This window comes from Macadamia integrifolia, unplaced genomic scaffold, assembly GCF_013358625.1.
Source record: "Macadamia integrifolia cultivar HAES 741 unplaced genomic scaffold, SCU_Mint_v3 scaffold_18A, whole genome shotgun sequence".
Taxonomy (NCBI): domain Eukaryota; kingdom Viridiplantae; phylum Streptophyta; class Magnoliopsida; order Proteales; family Proteaceae; genus Macadamia; species Macadamia integrifolia.
This window is the reverse complement of record NW_024870636.1, coordinates 573,982-587,583: the sequence shown is the minus strand read 5'-3', so window position 1 is coordinate 587,583 and position 13,602 is coordinate 573,982.

Genomic DNA, 13,602 nt, shown 5'->3' with positions numbered 1-13,602 from the left:
ATAAGACAATCAATTCCCATAGCCTTTGGGAGAAAGAGATTATCACAACTGTAAAAATAGGAGAAGTGCTAAGAGGCACAAAATGAGACTATAAGGGATCTTTTTCCAAAGGAAGAGCAAGGAATCAAGGAAAGGACCTCATCCACAAAATTGATGACTTCATTTAATCACAACTAAAAAGGGGGAGGGGGGGGGAGGGATGAAAGATTTGAAAACTCTAGTGTTTCTCAACTTTCAAATCTCCCAGACAATAATTATATCAGAAAAGGCATCTCTATGAGTTTCGGGTGGCTATCTCACAGTAGCTTTATCCTCTCTTAGCCTTGCGGAGAAGTAATGGCAAAGCATACTCTTCACAGTACAAGAATTGATCGCAGCCATAGGATGCCAAATGAGTATCAACCCACTAGAAACCATTGTTTTCAAGGCTTTGCCTAGGTGTCTAAAGCATTTTTTTAAGGGTTGGGTGAAGACTCTCTTGAGTGAGTTCGAAAGGTGGGCACCTTGATGTCCAAGGCGTCGCCTTTTACATCAAGGCGGGTGCATATTTATGTTTTTTTTTTTGGTTTATTCTAATTCTGAATTTCTTATTTGATGATGTGCAGGTTTTAAAGAGGGTGAGATGCATGGGATCACTAACTTTTTAAGTGAAAAAAAAAAAATTCCTGAAACAAAAGGGCAGATCTGAAAAGCAAGAAAAATTGAGTGACCTAGTCTCCTCTTTTTCTCTCATCTTCAATACTAAGTGGCTAACCCTAGATCTTCACTTCCTCCTCCATCCGGCAATCAAAAGATCAACCAAAGACAAGAGTAGTGGCACTTAATCACTCATCTCTCAAACTCTCATCATCTCACGGTACTACGGTAGGGCGTAGCTGAGATTTCGTTAGAGCAATGAAGCTTGGTTGGCGACAACCACGACATCTCTCACGGAGGCATGGTATGTATGTGCTTTTTTTTCTCTCTCCTTCTTCTACAGTTCTACAATTCTGCAATTCTGCTTCTTCTTCGTTTGCAGTTCTGCAGGGCTACTGCTTTTTCTTCTTCTTGTTGATAGTCAAAATCACTCGACTCACTCCTATAGTCCCATTTATTTTTATTAATTTTCCCACTTTTTCCCCGGCTCCTTACACTATTTTTTTTTTCTATTGTTACTTGTTTCTGTTGCTGATGTTGTAGACTGTAAGGAGCTAGAAGCTACTTATGGAAAAACACAACCTCATATCCCAATATCTAGCCTTCCTTTGCTCCTCATGATTGGGTTTTTTATGCTATATATTATAAATATAGATCTAAAACATCCCATATTCCCATTGCTCCTCTGCTTTCTGTTTTTTAAGATTTTTTACTTTTTTTTTTTTTATGTTGTATGCTATTATGATTTTATCCTTTATATATTCTATTTGTGTAGTTTATTCAAGTACATTATGGATACCAGTGGTAATAGATGACCCACTGCTAGCACTGGAGCATCAATATGTGATCCAAGAAAAGATCCAACTAGGAAGGCCAAACCAAAAGACCCTCTGTAGAAGTATGGATATTGGCCAGATCTTGTAGATAAGACTTAGTATGATGTTCACTTTGTTGAAATGTATCAAAGTGCTAAAAAACAACAACAATCTCTAAAGAGATGCATGAAACTATCATACAAAATTAGAAGAGGAAGCCAGATGTCTTTGATAAGGATTATATTGTTGATCATCACTAGGGAGAGTTTCCTATAGAGATAGAAAGTGGAGTGGAGATGCAGTCTGCTGCATCAAGGCCCTCAACTATAGAGTCCCAAAATCTTTCAAGAATTAACTTTGTGCCAAGCTCTAGGACAACTTTCAAACGGAATAAAGCTAATGTTATTATACCAAAAAAGGGTCCAATAGATTCTTATCTTAGGCGGACTCTTGAGAAATAGTTATTGAGAGGAGGTCTAAAGGTTCTACCCATACAACAATAAAGATCAACTTAAGATCAAATGCAAACAGAAAGAAAGTTAATTCTTACATTACAAAATGGTTTTATGAAGTTGGCTTCTTATTCAATACAATCAAATTAAGGAGCTTTGAGGAGATGGTTGAAACCATTGCGCAGTTTGGGTGCACAATTATTATGAGTTGAGAGTGCCTTTATTATATGATGAAAAAATTAGAATTAAATATATTAAAAAGAAATATGAAGATTATTGGAAAAAATATGAGTGCATTCTTATGTCTGATGAGTGGACTGACAAAAGAGAAAGTCACCTGATTAATTTTCTCTTCAATTGTCTATTTAGGACTTATTTTATAGGTTTTATAGATGCATCTAGTGAGTGTTAATTGTAGACATGTTATGTTAGTTGCTTGATAGAAAAATTGAAGAGATTAGGGAGGATGATGTGGTAAAAGTAGTTACAGACAATGCATCTAATTATGTTACAACTAGTAGAATGTTGATGCAAAAAAAGTTTAAGCTTTATTGGACTTCTTGTGCAGTTCATTATTTTAACCTCATGTTAGAGGACATTGACAATATGAAAGCTTTTAAAAAACCAATAGCGAAGACATTAGTAATAACAAGTTTTATTTACTGGCACTACAAACTTGTTGATGCTTTAAGGGAAAAAAAAAAATGTGATGGATCTGTGAGGGATGGAATTACAAGATTTTCTTCCTCATTCTTAACACTACAAAGTTTGTATAAACACAAGGATGTCTTGAAGCAATTATTTGTATTTGATGATTGGAATAATTCTAAGTTGTCTAAGACAAAGGCAGACAATAAAGTACTTGAGGCAATACTTGCACAAATATTTTGGAATAATTTATTAGATTGCCTTAAAGCATCCCAACTAATTTTAGTTGTTTTGAGGTTAACAGATGGTGATAAGAGTCTGTATTGCTTGAAGTTTATTCAGCAATAAAAATAACAAAACAAAGGATAAAAGTAAAATTTGCTAATAAAAAACGGTTACAAAAGAAGTGACAACAATTGTTGATTGGTGTTGGGAGTGCTAAATGGATCGACCTGTGTGTCAATGGGCCGGGGTTGGGTTGGGTTTTAACATAGCCCAACCCTAAGGTCTCTTAACTCAACCCAAGCCCAGCCTAGCCCTAGGTCGGGCTGGGACATCTCAGCCCAGGCCCAACCCTATCGGGTTTAGCCTAGCCCAAACCAACCCAACCCTGATGAACCCTGATTGGGCTGGGTTCAACCCAATCCAGTCCAACCCAATACTATCAGTTACTTGGTTGCTTGATCTTGATGCATTGCAGAGGCCAAAGACCAAAGTTTTCGTATATGTGTAGATTGTGGAAAACGAAAGACCTTTTTCTATAAGTACCCATTAATAATTATTAGCATATTTATATGATTATATACTTAATAAACATGGTTGGGTTGGGTCAGGTAGGGTTGGGTTGGGTTGAGACCTCAACCCAAGCCCAACCCAACCCTGCCTCAGGTCTGAAAATCTCAATCCTAACCCACCCTGTAGGCTGAAATCTCAGCCCAAGCCCTGTTCGGGCTAGGGCTGGTTCTGGTTGATTGGACTTTTTTGATAGCCCTAAATTGACCTTTATATGTTGTAAGCTTCAGTGCTAACAAATATTTTAAGTACATCACTGATGAGAGAGTTCCAGTTGAAGAATCATGTAAAATGCAAGATGGTTTTTATTGAAGTGATTGAAAGATATATCCCAACTTAACTTTGCAAGACAAGTTCACATGTGAGTCTCAAATATACATAAAATATGAAGGTAATTATTTAAGGAATTTGGCTATTAAACAACAGATAACCCCTAAAGGGGCATTGGAGCCTAGTAAGCTATTTTCTTTTCTAAATTAATAAGCAATTTGTGTACCTTTTTTTATTTTATTTTATATATATATATATATATATATAGTCTCTTGATGGAAAACACATGAATCTTTGGCCCTATGATATGTAATAGGAATATTAGGCCCTTTTACTCCAGCTATAATTACGAGTGTAACTGGAGCACATTTGATTTTGAAAGCATGTTTTAAATATTAGTTTGTAATTGTACTTTTTACATCTATTTTTTGACTTGAATAAAGAGATATCTATGGATTCAAATTCACACAAAAAAGAGGAATATGCTAGAACATCAACACTTGAATGATCTAGTCTATATCCAATATAATCGTCGGCTTCATTCAAGGTTCCAAGAAATGAGGGAAAAGGGAAACAAGTATGATCCTTAGTTATTGATTAATTAAATTGGAATAGTGAATAGATGATAGGGGAGTAAGCTGATAGAGATTTAGTTCATCCTGGAGATTATTTCATATGGGGAGATGTTGCTAGAGCAATTGGAGCATCTGTATCAGTTGGGGCTGTAATATACTAAAGATGGCTCAAACTTCAACAAGTGCAATCAATGTTTTACTACACATATCGTGGTATGCGGGAGGGCCATGTTGAGGAGTCGTCAGATGGAAGTTGAAGAAGAAGTACAACAGGTTGTGTGTGATGATGAAGATACTGATGAAGACTTTGGTGATAGGTCAACTGATTCCATGGGGGTACCAACAACAGAAGGGAGAACAAATAGATGCTGATTTGTTAGCTTGATGGTCTATTTTGTTGTTTTAAAATTTAATTTTTAAGGCTTAAGAAAATTTAGCATTTTTATTTATTTTTATGTTTTTCAATTTTCATTAGGTATTTCAAAAATTGAATTATATCTTCCATTGTCCCCAGGTAGGATCAGAGTCCACAACTTGTCATGTATACTAAGGAACAATGGGATTATTGCTAAGCCTCACTGACTTATACTGTATGTATTGATTGACAGGGGTTAAAAATTGAAATATCATGGTCTATGATGGACTTTGAGGAGCTTGTTTTGGTATCATAGGCCACATACATAAATAGTTCAATATTATATTCTTTATAATTTTGTATTAGGAATTATATGTTATTATGCCTTTTTTTTTTCTTATGAATATACTTAATATCTTATTTTTATTTATTTTTTTGTTGCGTTTTCTCATTTTAAAAAATATATATCATTTTGTAATTTTGCATTGATATGAATTTTATGCTCATTCTTATCTCTTGACGTTGTTTAAAATGTTGATTTTTTCCTCGATGTTGCTTAAGTAGTGATTTTTGCATTTTGATATAGCTTAAATTGTTGATTCTTAATAAGAAATTTAAAATAATTATATCATTGTTATACTAGATATAATAGATATATTAAAAAAGTATTAGTGTCTTCTTGGCTGCCTTGTTCGCCTTAAGGTGAATGCCTGAGCTTTTGGGTAACCCTCTAATACTTTGGTTCACCTTGGTTCGCCTTGGCTCCGTAACAACTGTGCTAGAAACAGTCTTGACATTAAGAATCAAATGCCCAATTTTCTATAGGAGAAACAAAAAGTATCCAACCACTCATAAAAATATCCACCTCAATAAGGACACCCTCAGCCTTTGAAGGGTAGCACCTTTGCGCAACAAACATACGAACATCAATCCACATGGGCAAATGGACATATTAGAACGCTAGAAAATGTTCATTACAAACAAGACTTTCAAAGGGCTTCTCTTCTTTGCTGTGAGTCTCAACCGAATTTCAGTTATATTGAAAGTCGACAAATTCTATGTACTTATACCCACATATTCATAAGAGGGAAGATGTCAATTTTTCAATCTATATTTAGGGATCATTGCTTGATGGAGATCAAGTTGCCATTTATCAAATTTAAGTTTCAAAGCACCACCATAGCTATCTAATTGTGATGAAGCACAAGAAATAGGAAATGAAGGCTAGCTATTTTTGCAGCATCTTTACTCAATAGTTGTAACATCAACTCCAATACTGTGAACCCTCCATTGGAAGAAAATGTCATATTGGAGAAGAAACATTCTCTCGAACTTATGAGCCAATAACATGCCAAATGATAATCGAGATGATTTGGAATCTCAGCTTAACAGTAGCTCCAATGGATAAAACACATTTATTAAGAAGAAACCCTCAAGTTCAAGGCAACCCTTTGAAAAAGGAGACCTATTTATAGGGATTGTTAAAAAGCTGAAAGGTGAACCTTTGGGGGAATCTTACACTTTTTAAAACTCTCAACCTACTTCTAAAGAGAAAAAGTACATTAATTATGGAGAGATCCTCAAGTCAACCTATTACAAAAGGAATTTTGGGAGAATCAAACGCCTTTAAGGGAAATTTTACACAGTATAATCAAGTGGTGAGAAATGAAGTGAAGATTCAAAATGTTTTTCAAATCCAAGTCTCTCTTGGAAATGACTGCCTAAGCTAGCCTGTTAACTCAAAAGGAGATGAAATAAAAGAAGGCCCATTAATTGAGGAGATCAAAGACATTGCGCCAACAAATAGACAAGGAAAAAAAAGAGAGAAAAGGTGCTTGTAGATGTTATAACCAAGTGGGCCCATGTCCATTAGTTGTATTCTGACTTTTTGGAGAAGAACCACTTCCAATCTCTCCAAAGTCCAAGTACTTTTGTCAACATATGTGATTAGCTGAAGCATGTGTCCAAGCCTACTCGAACTAATCAAGGCTATCAGGTTCTTATTTAAGTTGAATACTCAAGAAACACACGGTTCTCATCGGTCCAAAGTTGAGTGAATAAGTCCAAACCTATCTAATGCAGTGCATCCATATACTACTCAAAAGCCCCTAAGGAGGTTGGCAAGCGTCAAGGCCCAAGCCAATTGAGCCCACTTGGCCCAAGACCAAGTCAAAACCAAGAACTAAGTTCATACTTGGTTAGTCCTCCTCAGTAGCTCCAAGTAGGCAGCCCAAGAAGGCCTATCTGTTCTCACTTCCTTTTGCTCTTCCTTATGTTAAGAAGGTTCTCTTTCCTTTATAAATTGTAAAGAAAGTTCATTTGGAAGTCATTACTCACTTTAGAATACAAAGTATTGAGTCTTGCATCAAAGATTTGGAGACCTCAACTCTTGCATTAAGGAATTCACAAAAATTGTAGCCTATCCTGTTAGCTTGAATCTCTCATTGGAGTCAATCAATTTCGAGCTATGAGTTAAAAGTTATTGCCAAAATACCAACAATAGTTCTGACTATCCAGATTTGTTCTTTAAAAAGGCTACTTATGAATACTCTCCGGGGTCGAGTTTCAACACCTCTTAGGCTCCGTTTGGTTGCAATGGGAATTTACAGGGAAGAGAAGAGAAATATTCATATTTTAAAAAGAAACGTTTATAATCATTACCCCATATGATTGTATAAAATTATTTAATTTTTTTAACCATATTTAGTAATGATATATTTTACATGTAATTCTTATTTTACATATTATAGCAAAGGGTTTTAGATGCAAAGTGAAGTAAAATTTTATAACCAAATATAAAATGATTTGAAGTAAATGTTAAAGTCACATGGGTAATGATTACACATATTTATTTTTTAAGTATGAAAATTTCACTTTCCTTTTCTTTAATTCCCTTTACAACCAAACATAGCCTTAGAATTTTGTATCACTACCAAAACCCAACGCCATCTTCTTCAAATGTTGTTACTATCTATGATTATGAAGAAATCACAAAGTCTGTCGATGCACAGCTTCGTGGGATGATGATAGGTGTCTGCTGGAACTTCAAGGTTTGGAAATGGCTTTGACAGTTCATGTCCTCAAAGAGATAGTATACTCTAAAAGCTTGACATTATCTCCTCATCTAAAACAAAATTCTTAGCTAGTTATTTTCATATGATTAGAAGGAATCTTGATTTTGATCAACAAGTCAATGCTTCGCTTGAAGGTAGATCCAGTGGTACTGAAGTCTAATGGAATGACAACATTGATGTAATTATCCTATTCGTTTGTAGGAACTTCATAGATCTTCAACTCAAACTTCCAGATTATTAGTTAAGTTGGCGTCTCACATGTGTTGATGTTCCTACTAAATCAAGTGAAGAAGAAAATCTTTGGAGCTACTTACAAATTATGGCAATATTTTCAATCAACGCTGGCTTGTTTGGGAAGATTTTAATTACAATTTGGTTATAAAAGGATTGGATAAAGCTTTTAGGAACAAAAATTGGAGATGAATTTTTATGAAGTCTCTCTCACCCATACCCCTATGTGGTGATCAGATCATCTACATATTATCTTTGACATTCATCCTAACAAGTTTAAAGGTAAAAGACCTTTCATATTTGAAAAAATGTGGAGTAGAGACTCCTCTTGCTAAGATGTTGTAAATATGCTTGGAGCTTGGAGACTCATGATTCTACCATGTTTAAGCTGAGTCAGAAAATTCTACAATGTCAACACACTCAAACATTGGAATAAAACTCATTTTAAAATTGTCCATGATAGGAAAAGTAAGCTTATGCAAGAGTGGAAGATATCCAAGGGGGAGAATTCATCCTTCTAATTCTAAGGAAGAAAAGGTCTTAAGGAAATTTTTTGATGAAATCCTCCTTAGAGAAGAGCTATTATTGGTAATGATCTTGTCAAAGCTATTCAGTCTTTTCTTCAAATTTGGTTTTTTGTCAAACATTTGAATTATAATTTTATTTCCTTAATTTCCGTAGGGAGGAACCCAAAATCTATTAGTGTGTGCATGCCAATCTCTCTATGACTGATGATATTTATAAGGAAATCTCTAAAATTCTCACCAATTGTCTTAAACTTGTATTCAATAAAATTAGTGACCATATCCAAATTGCCTTCATTAAAAAAAAAAAAAAAAAAAAAAAAAGAAAGAAGAAGAAGAAGAAGAAGAAGAAGAAGGAGAAGAAGAAGAAGGAGAAGAAGAAGAAGAAGAAGAAGAAGAAGAAAGAAAATCAAACACAGACAATGACCTCATCATCACTTTAAAGCAACCTACTATTTTTTTTGGTAAAATGGAAAGTATCCCAAAGATATGGGCCTATTTAGTCAAATTGGGATGGAGACTTATCACAAATGACACCTCTTTATGGAGATAGGTTAGTGATGCAGATCCGGATTCTAAAATTGGAAATCAAATCGCTTATAGGTCTACTTAATGAACAAGTAGTACAAATATCATAACCAAGGATAATTTCATAATATTATAAAAATCCAAAGAGCTATTTGTTATAAAGAAACAATGGGACTTGGAAGGGTTTCCTATTTATTGTCCAAGGACAATCTTGGAACTAAAACAAATAAGAGCACAAAGCATAATAAAAGAAAAGAGGTGAGGGAACTAAGGGAAATTCAGGGATGAACTTTAAAGGCAAAGAAGTCGTGGGCTCTAGTATTGTCTTCAACCTTATGACCTGTGAAAAACCAGTTCAAATGAGAGATCTCTCTCACCAAAAGGTTCTTGGATCTGCAAGCTTGGGATAAGGATTGAAACTTCAAACTCTTTCTGGTGCACGTGACCACGGTGACGATAAGCTTCACCGACATCATCTAATGTGGTCTGCAACTTAGTCCAACACAATGCACATAACCATATTTCAACCTGGTTTTGAATCTATTATAGCAAACACCAACAAATAGGAAAATAAACAGCCAACATGTCCACACAACACAGAGACAAGAATTCGAGATGAACTTAACAGAATCTCTCAGTAGGAAACCCCTTTGGAGACGAGAATCTAAGATTAAGATCGCCTAGGGAAGGGAAACCTTCGAACAAAACCTCATCCCAAACAGATCAAGTACAAAGAGATCAAACAGCTTGAGTAAAGCTACAACTATTGCCAGAAACAGGGTGTTTCTAGCAGGGAGAGAACTGTCACAATAAAGAACATAAAAGAGAAGAAAATAAGAGAGGGAAGGAAAGAGAAGAAGATCAGGGAAGGAGAGTGATGAGCTTGAAGCTCACGACAGTAATGGTTTCAATCAACAAATCATTCATTCAATTCCAATAACTGAATTCTCCATCTAGTTACATCAATATAAAGACAGTCACAATATAATAATGGAAGCTAATTAAAATAGAAACTAACCTAAATTAGAACTGAAATCTAAATAAAAATTGAAACTCCCAACTAATAACTTGACGATACCCTAATCTAACAATAAAGGGAATAAATAAATAATCAAAGTACTAAATTATCCCCAAGTCTTCCCATGCCCAACTGCATCAGTTAGGAAAGATCTTTATTTTCCTAATTTAAGTTTCTTTCAAGCATCCATTAGTTGCCAACTTTCATGGGCATGGCATTGTTTGATTCATGGCAAATACTTCTATCCAAAAGTTGTAGTTGGTTAGTGGTAGCAGTGAGAGTGTTATGATTTAGAGGGATGGTTGGGTCCCAGGTTTACTTAATTGCTTACTAATAATGGTTTCTAGCCTCATTCGACCTCTAAAAGATTCTGTAGGGATTTGTAGTCCCTCGGAGCGCAACTCCCGTATGAGGTGGAAGACAAGACAGACGAATTTCATGTCATAGCTAGCGTTCACACCATGCGAAGGCTAGCTCAAAACAAGGGGTGCCAGTTTGGCCCTGGCGGCTCAGAACCGCCCTTGGCTCGCCCTGATCCTGAACAAGTACTAACCCAAAATTTTTGGCCCTGGGGGCCGGCGCTGCCCTGAAATTTCTGACCCTGAGTCAGGGTCAGGGCGGGTAAGGTTTGATATCATTGGCCCGCCTAGCCCGCCCTGAACCCGGCCCTGATTTTTTTACCCTGACTTTTGGCCTTGGTTTTGGACCTACCTGGCCCTGATTTTTGCCCCTGATGTTGACCCTGGTTATGACCCTAGTTGTGACCTTGATTTTAACCTAATTTTATATATTATTTCACATTGAGTCATTGACACCTCAAAACTCCTAATATATCTTCTCACAATCTCACCAATCTCTCTTACCTTTTATACCAATAAAAAAGATTTCTTTTCCTTTTTCTGCCAAAAAAAAAAAATCTAGTCTAGTAATTATTATTAATAAAATGAAAAATAATTAATATATATTTTTTAAATTACCATCTTAAATCAATATGTAATTGTTGATATGAATATTTATTATCGACTTTTATTATCAATATATATATATATATATATATATTTAATACAGTGAAAATTGATTTTCTACCAATTTTGTTCCTTGAACTTGAAGTTTTTTTCTTCACTCTCATCAAGTGGAGGTTCAGTTTTCTTACAGTTTGCCTTATTAGGATGATCTCTTTGTTTATCATGACAAATAATTGAATTTTTTTGGATTATTTACTTTTTTAGGATGATCTCCTCTTTGTTTATTATGATAGTTAGAGTTATTTGTATTATTTGAATGTTTGCTTTAAGATGTTCTCTTCATAACAAGTAATTTGTAACTTTGTGTTTTTTATCTCCTATTTATTATGAATATTTTTTTATTTTTTATTTATTTATATTTTGTAGGGTCAGGGTTAGGGTATACCCGGCCCTTGATGACAAACTAGGGTCAAGGTCAATCAGGGCCATCCCAGCCCTTGATGGCAAACCAAGGTTAGGGTCAACCAGGGTCAGGGTCAGAGTCATTCCGGCCTGACCCTAAAAAATCAGGTTCAATCAGGGTGGGTAAGGGTTGGGTTGAACATTGAAGGGTAGGGCCTAGGTTGAAGTTTTGCGGCCCTGAGTCAGGTTCAGGGCAAGTTTGGGCCCAGTTAAAGGGACTAAGGGTTGTGCTAGGGTTTTAAGAAGCCCATCCCAACCCGGCCCTGTTGCACCCTTACTTAGAACACTATCAAGCCAAGAAAGGGGTGCTCTACTCCGAAAGAGTATGTGGCATCTCTCATTTGGGATCGAACTGAGAAGACCATTTGAAAAAACTAAAGAGAGAAGTCTCGATCTCGTGGGATTCCTGGCTTAAGGCCTTCACATAATCTGCTTGAAAAGCAAGGCGAATCATCACATGATGAGGATCTATCATGCCCTGAAATAATTAACTAAGTCTTTGATTCCCATGAAGCAAATCAAATCCTTAATATCCCCTTATCCCACCCTTCTTGGGTTGTTCTCCCCTCCCCGGGATCTGTTAGTCCTAATCCTTTTGGGCTTGCTTTGTTTCATTATGACCTCTCCTCTTTGTTAGCCTAGTTGGCTTTTGTAGTGTTTTTTTCTTAATTAATAAATTTTCATTCACCCAAAAAAATAGGTTTATTTACTTTAAAAGTTGCTTACCATTTTCTCAATTTTAAAGATGTAAATTCTCTAAAGGAGCATCTTCAAGAAATCATCAAAAGCCCAAGGCATTTCGGAGAACAATTTGAAAAATTAATGCACCTCCTTATCTACGTTCCTTCCTGTGGCATTGTTTTCATAATGCTCTTGCTTCTGTCCAAGGTGCAATGAATAAGAAGAGACTATTGCTGGATATGTGTGTCCATCAAACCCGGTTTATTAATAAGACTATCTTGGCTGCCCATTTGCTAGGTCAATATGGTATTCTAGTCCTCTTTCCGTTCGTACCAACTCTATGGATTGTGTCTCATTCAACAGTTGGATAGAAGGGTGGTTTCATACCACCAATCATGAGGCCAATTACAGAAATTATGATTCTATTGTAACCATTATATGTTAAACACTATCAAGTTCAATTCATTTCAACGAGGGATCAATTGTAGGCATCCTTACAAAAGGCACTAAGCACGACACGCTTTCTTTTTTCTGGGACAAGTTGCGGATTTGATCCATCAAATCCCCACCTTGCTGACCTTTCTACTTTAGACTCAATCGCCACCTATGCTGGCCTATCTTTTTATATCTTGTAGGAGTTCCATTGGTTACTAAACTCTACATCCCATTAGGACTTCTACTTGACTAGAGTTCCCCATGATGTCAAACCCTATCCTCTCGTAGAGTTTGTATTGTCATCTACACCCACTACATGTGATAATAGAATACTAGTGTAACACCCCTTCTTAGTTCTCCTTATTAGATAGAGATTCCATCAATGTGGATTCCTATTTAGTATATATAAGATTACTTTTTTTTTTTTTTTCTAAAGGTCAGCAAATTATATTAAGAATAAAAGAATGAGATGTTACAAAACAACTTTAGAACCTTGTTTCACCTTTGGCATTGCCATCAGCAAAACAAAGACCAAAGCAAAATGAAAGCTTTTCTTTGGAGACTTGATTGGCCATTAGCAAACTAGTGCTCCAAAGCAAAGAGATTAAATAAACCTATAACGAGGTCTATGCTGAACATCCCATTCTAAATCATAAGATACAAAAATAGGAGTAGCGTCCTAGTTGTTTGAAGTGTGAGTGGCTGCTGTATGTTTTGCTAATTTGTCTACCACAGTATTAATTTCACGGTAGCAATGAACAATACACCAGGAAATATTGTCGAGATAGCTTCTGAAATACCTCCAATGCTGTTGAAAACACCAAGGGATAATATTCTTCTACACACAATTGACCACCACCTGGGAATCAGACTCAATAATCAACTTTTTGATTTCTTTGGATGCTGCACATCTCAACCCATGGAATAGAGCAGCAAACTCAGCCATAAAATTAGTTCCCACACCTTCATATATTGCATAACATGCCAAGCTTGCCCCATTCGCTGATCTGACAATGCCTCCAGCTCTTGAATAGCCTGGATTTCCTAATGAGCAGCCATCAATGTTCAGTTTGTGAAAATCACTTGGTGGAGCAGTGTGATACCCTACTTTTTAAACCAGGTCTAATTTCTTGGTTGGTTT